Below are 6,530 nucleotides of genomic sequence, written 5' to 3'. Positions count from 1 at the left end.
AATAAATTGAATATATATAGCTTTTTATGTGAAAAGTAGTCTTTAAAGTCACCTTGAAGAGTAAAGAACAAATTTATTTTGAAGTGTAACCAAACTTGTTCTATTTTAATAGAAATTTCAACAAATTTATTTTATTTTCAAAAATAAATTTAACTGGCGACGAGGATGGGATATGTTAGTTAAAACATATCCAGCGATAATCGGCAAAAGAAAAGGTTAAATTTTTCGACAAACCAATGTGAACCGCAAATGATTCAAGTGGACATTGCTAAAGTGTGGCAAAAAGCGAAATTTTTGTAAACTTAAAAACTAAAAACTAAACTAAAAAATATTACGTGTAATAATTAATCCGAAAAAAACGAATTGAAAATAAGAAACAAGATTTGCTTCGTAAAAAAAAGGAAATCGAATTACTAGAAGTTAAAAGTTAACGGAAAAAGAGAAGAAATTTTACGGTGTGCATTCCAGTGCTAACGGCGTGAAAGACGAAAGAAAAAGCAAGCCAGCTATCATTACAGAAAGGAGCAGAGCAGCGTGTGCTTAAATTACAACAACACCCACAATGGCTTTGACGTTAGCTGAGAGCTTGCGTGAAGCGAGGAGCTTGCCTGCATTTGACGGGAGCAGTGAATATACGCTCAGCAACTACCTGAGGGACGTCGTAACTGTGTTGCAGCTAACGCTAATAAAATCAGACAATCAGACAATAGACAATAAAATCAGTATTAAGCAATAGACTGCAAGGTAAGGCGTTAAAGGCAGCCGAAACCTTATTTAACCCTACATGGGAAAGTATAATAGTTAAGCTTAAGGAGGAATTTGGAGTAAAGAGAAGTTTTTTTAATTTAAGAAGTGACGCACTAAACGAAGAAGCTAGGAACATTGAGGAATTACATTATAAATTAAGTAAAATTTTAAGTTTAATGAACACAAAGTATAGCTTAGAACCTGACATTTTGTACACACCTGAACATAATGAAAAACTAATTTTTGATATCTATGTAAACTACTTACCTATTAGTATTAAATCTCTTTTGCTACAAAATAATATTAGATCTATTAACATAGCCTACACATTTTATTTAGAAAATAATATATTAAAAGATATAAAACTAGTAAATAATAAACAAGCTAATAGTTTTGCGCATAAAAGTTTTCAAAACAATAATGATTATCCAAATAACAATACCTTTCCAAATAATAACTTTCAAAATGCAAATAATTCATTAAATAGGAATGGTTTTCAAAGATTTCAAAATTCAAGCAACTTTCCTAATTATAGTAGCCGAAATAACAGAAATAATAGTGGTAGTTTTAATAATTGTAACAGAAATTTCAGAAATTTTCAAACGCAAAACTTTTAACACTCTTAACAGAAATAATCAGCAACAACAAACCCAAAATTATGACTTAGAAAATTTTAGTCATTTACGACAAAATCAACAAAATTCATATGATAGATATTTAAGTAATAATGAAGAACCAATGGAAATTGATGCAATTCACGTTACAGAAAATTTTCCTGTGCAGCCTCGAAATTATCATTACCCATAGTAATATTAACAATAAATAATACAAAAACAAGATGCCTAATTGATAGTGGTGCTGCTACTACCCTCGGAGATTATAATTTTTTTTCCAATATAGGAATAAAGAAAAGTTTAATAAAACCAGTTTTATTTTTATTAAATACTCTAGTCGGTGATGTCTGTTAAATTAATTAATTTTATTGATAAAAAATTCGATTGCATAATAGGAATAAATATTTTACAGCCCTTTGGAGCTATAATAGATTTTCAAAATAATACTCTTAAAGTAAATAATAATGAAATAAAACTAATTGACAATAAATTAAACATTTCTTATGAGGAAATCAATTATATAGAACAATTTGAGCTGGATAAATTCAAAGATTTAATGCCTACAAACTTAAATAAGGAAGAAAATAAGTTATTAGAAAATTTTTTACATAAAAATAAAAAGACGTTTTATATTAAAAACCAAAATTTAACTACAACTACCTGTGTAAAACATAAAATAATAACTACTTCTAATAAAATAGTATACTGCAAGAATTATAGACATCCACAGATTTTAGAAAATGAAATAGAAAAGCAAATAAATGAAATGTTAAAAGAAAATATAATACGCCCCCAAATCCCCTTATAATTCCCCTTTGTGGATTGTTAAAAAGAAGTCTGATAATTCGAACCAGCAGAAATGGCGATTAGTTATAGATTTTAGGAAGTTAAATGAAATAACTGTGGATGATAAATTTCCTCTCCCAAATATAGAGTCGTTATTTGACAAATTAGGTAAGGCACAATATTTCTCGTCCTTGGACCTTGCGAAAGGCTTTCATCAAGTTTTGATGGAGGAAAGCGACATTGAGAAAACGGCTTTTTCCACGCCCCGTGGTCACTTCGAGTTCATTCGAATGCCCTTCGGTCTCAAAAACGCGCCCGCTACATTTCAGCGAATGTTAAATTACATTTTGGCTGATTATATTAATAAAATTTGTATAATTTATATGGATGATATACTAGTATTTTCAACCTCGCTAACCGAACATTTAGAAAGCTTGTAAAAAGTATTCAATAAACTTAATGATTACAATTTAAAGGTACAAATAGATAAATGTAGATTCTTATCGAAAGAAACAAACTTACTTGGTCATATCATAACAAATAATGGGATAAAGCCCAACCCCGAGAAAATTAATATAATACAAAACTTGGAGCTACCAAAGTCAGTAAAAGAAATTAAATATTTTTTAGGTTTAAGCGGATATTACCGGAAATTCATTAGCATTCCTTTGTTGCTAGCCCTATAATAAAATATTAAAAAAAAATAGTAAAATTGATATTAATGACAAATCTTATATTGACGCTTTCGAAAAATTGAAGAAAATTTTAACAACTCCACCAATATTATGCTATCCAGACTTTAATAAAAAATTTGTGTTGACCACGGATGCAAGCAATGCTGCTATTGGCGCGGTGTTGAGCCAGGATGGCAAACCAGTAAGTTACGCCAGTAGGACTTTAAATGGACATGAAAAAAACTACTCAACGCTAGAAAAAGAATTATTAGCCATTGTATGGTCAGTGAAATATTACCGTCCATACCTTTTTGGTCGAAAGTTTCTAGTTCAAAATGATCATCAGCCTTTGAAATGGCTTTATTCACTTAAAGAGCCCAATTCTAGAATCATCCGATGGAAAATATTATTAGATGAATTTGATCTCGATATTGAATATATTAAGGGAAAGGAGAACAAGGTAGCTGATTTTTTGAGCAGAGTTGAAGTAAATCATAGTAGGGAAGAAAATGCAAATATTAATTTCTTTAGAATAAATAAAATTGTTAATAAATATAGGACGCAAATAAGAATAGTTAAAAATAAAAATAAAGAAACCGAAATACTTTTTAAAAAATATAAAATAATATATGTGTCTGAGCCCGTCTGGAGTTGCCTGATCTCCCATCGGGCGCGTCCCAGGTGGTGGATAGGGAGCCCTGGCATCACAAGAGTGGCCTTCCCTGATGGGGTGGGTTCAACACTCGTGTGATGACTCAAAGTTGGCATAGAATCAGGGTGCCATCCGCGAACCAAACTGGCTAGGGAGGAGTTCTGAACAAAAACCGAAAAGGTAATGGAAAACGATGGATGGACAAGTGGCAATCCACCCGCCTCGGCGGCAGGGGCATGGATTCTGGAGGCCCCAACCATTACCCAAGTCTCTCAGCTCTACGAGCGAGAGCGCATCCTGGAGGAGACGGGGGTTGCTATCGCAATCTCCTCTCCTTCAGAGTCTGAAAAACGTTTCCCTGCTTCTGAGGGTCTGAGTTGTGAGGTCTCTTCGGTGGCTGCACGACCTCCCAAAGAAGCAGGGAAATCGAAGAGCGCGGCAAGGAGCAATAGAAGAAAGCGGCGGGCAGAGTTCAAGCGGGAGAAATCCTCATGTGGCTCTGCCGGCCCTTCTGCGTCTGTGTCTTCCAAACGACCTCGGTCAGCGGAAGTGACACCCACGGAAGCTACCGGGTCTTCGGTGGGCACAGGCACTCCCAAGTTGTCTCGCTCTCGAGGCAAGCGGAGAAAGACGGCTGCTGAAAGCAGCACACCTCCCTGCCCTGCGGTTGCCGGCAATGACCGAGCCACGACCCCCCAAGGTACGAGCGCCGTCTTGGCGCCAGTCAATGTGGCGGGAAAAGGTTTTGCTGAGCCACGTCCCTATCGGCGCCTCGACAAAATGTCCAGCACAGCTGTCTGCCCGGCGAAATCTTCGTCAGTGGAGGATCGGGAGCTGGACCTTCGCCCAAGCACATCCAAGGGTGCGGCCAAGCCATCCTACAGCGAGAAGGCTGCTGGCCCACGACCTGTGGCTGTGATTGGAAAACTGGGGCCTGACCATCAGCTGACGGATGCAGAAATCAAATACTGCAAAAGCCAGCTGATGCGTCGGGTTATTGCCTCCGGTCCGGAAGCCAACGCGAAGGGCTATGAGACAAAGGACGGCACCATAAAGGTGACGTGCGCGTCAGGACCGTGGTCAATAACTTGCCCCCCATGGGGACCACTCGCTTCGCAGTCTACAGCGAGGAGAGTGTACCCTCAGGAAGGCCATCTGCTGGATTCCGGATCCAGACCTGTCTACGGCAGATGTTCTATCCTGTCTACGTGCCCGGAATCCGGGCATCAACACGAGGCTTTGGCGAGTCGTCTCGTACACCAAGGGCAAAAACCGGGAAGGGAAGGAAGGGGCTGCTCTTGTGGTGCGAGTGGACGAGGCCAGTGTTGATGTCATGGGCTCACGGTACGGGAACCGTCTGAGTCTCTTCTTTGGGACGGTCAGCTTCCGTGTCTTTCCCAGATGACTGACTCGGACGATTCCTGTAGCTATCGTCCCTTGACGGTGACGCAAATTAACTTGCAGCATTCCAAAGCCGCTACTGCACTACTAAGTAGAAGGCTTTCCCAGCTGCACACATTACCCCACATAACAGCTGTGCAAGAGCCCTGGGTCTTTAGGGGCCGTCTCTGTGGCTTAAGTGCGCTGAAAGGGCCACGTTATTATATGCCAGGAGTTCTAGCAGACCTAGGACCGGTCTTATAGTTTCATCCCATCTCACTGTGACGGGTCTTGAGCAATTCTGTTGCCAAGACCTGGTAGCAGCTGAGGTGGGTTATAGAGATAGACGCGGCTGGTCGAAGTTTGTGATTGCAGCTGCTTACTTTCCTTACGATGCTCTGGAAGGGCCAGGAAGCTGTGAGCGGCGCTCTCGACTATTCGAATTTATCGCCTCCTCCTGCCTAGACATACATAACGAGGGCTCACGGGCCAACGTTTGTAACGGCTAGAAGGCAGGAGGTGATTGATCTAACCCTATCAAACTCAAAACTTGGGTGGTCAATCAAGAACTGGACCACAGGTACATTGAGTTTCAGTGCGGCGAAGAGGCACAAATGCCACTGCCCTCTAGAAACCCCAGATTGGCAAAAGTTTAGGGAGGCGTTGCGGGACATTGGCGTTGCGCCACCAAGACTTCGAAAAGAACAGGCCATTGAGGCGGCTGTTGAGAAACTCAATGCTGCCCTAACCGAATGTTTTGAGTCAGCCTGTCCAATTCGACCTCTCCCCAGCCGGACTCCCGTTCCTTGGTGGAATCGAGAGCTCCAGATGTTGAGGCGTGAGTCGAGAAAATTTCTAAACCGGGCCCTCAAGACTAACCTTGCAGAGGACTGGGAGCGATACCGTGATGTTCAGAAGAACTAAAAGAGGCTTATTCGGGAATCGAAAAGAGCCTCATTTAGGGAATTCTGCACCGGTATTGAATCTCTGAGTGACACGGCGAAATTGGTTAGGATCCTGAGAAGGGACCCAATGGCAAAGCTGGGGTCACTTAGGAAATCTGATGGCTCCTTCACGGAGCGGAAAAGTGAGACACTCAGCTTGCTGATGGAGTCTCACTTTCCTGGTAATCAGATAAGCATCAGCCGGCAACAGCCCTTATTGATAGAGGCAGTTTTCAGAGCTGCTACACCTTCTCGGCATGACTGGCTCGTTGCCAGATCTGTGGTGAATGAGGCCGCCATTCGATTTGCCATCAAATCTTTTGGCGACTACAAGTCGCCCGGACCAGATGGCATATATCCTGCCATGCTGAAGGAGGGTGCAGAGTTCGTGACAGCAGCCTGAAGAAAATCTTCCCGGCATGCCTGGCACTGGCTTACATACCACGCTCTTGGAGGATGGTGAGGATCGCTTTCATCCCAAAGATTGGAAAAGACAACTACACCAGCCCCAAAAGCTTTAGACCCATCAGCACGACCTCTTTCATGCTGAAAATTCTCGAACGACTGATGGAACTGCGCATACGTCAGAAGTCGCTGAAGGCTCACCCTCTGTCTCTATTTCAGCATGCCTATCAGAGTGGAAAATCCTGCGAGTCGGCACTGCAAAACCTTGTTGGTAGGGTAGAGCTGGCCATCGACAGGAGGGACTACGCTATGGGTATCTTTTTAGACA

The sequence above is a fragment of the Anastrepha obliqua genome, unplaced genomic scaffold (assembly GCF_027943255.1).
Source record: "Anastrepha obliqua isolate idAnaObli1 unplaced genomic scaffold, idAnaObli1_1.0 ptg000012l, whole genome shotgun sequence".
In the NCBI taxonomy this organism is placed as follows: domain Eukaryota; kingdom Metazoa; phylum Arthropoda; class Insecta; order Diptera; family Tephritidae; genus Anastrepha; species Anastrepha obliqua.
Note: the sequence above shows the minus strand (reverse complement) of the source record.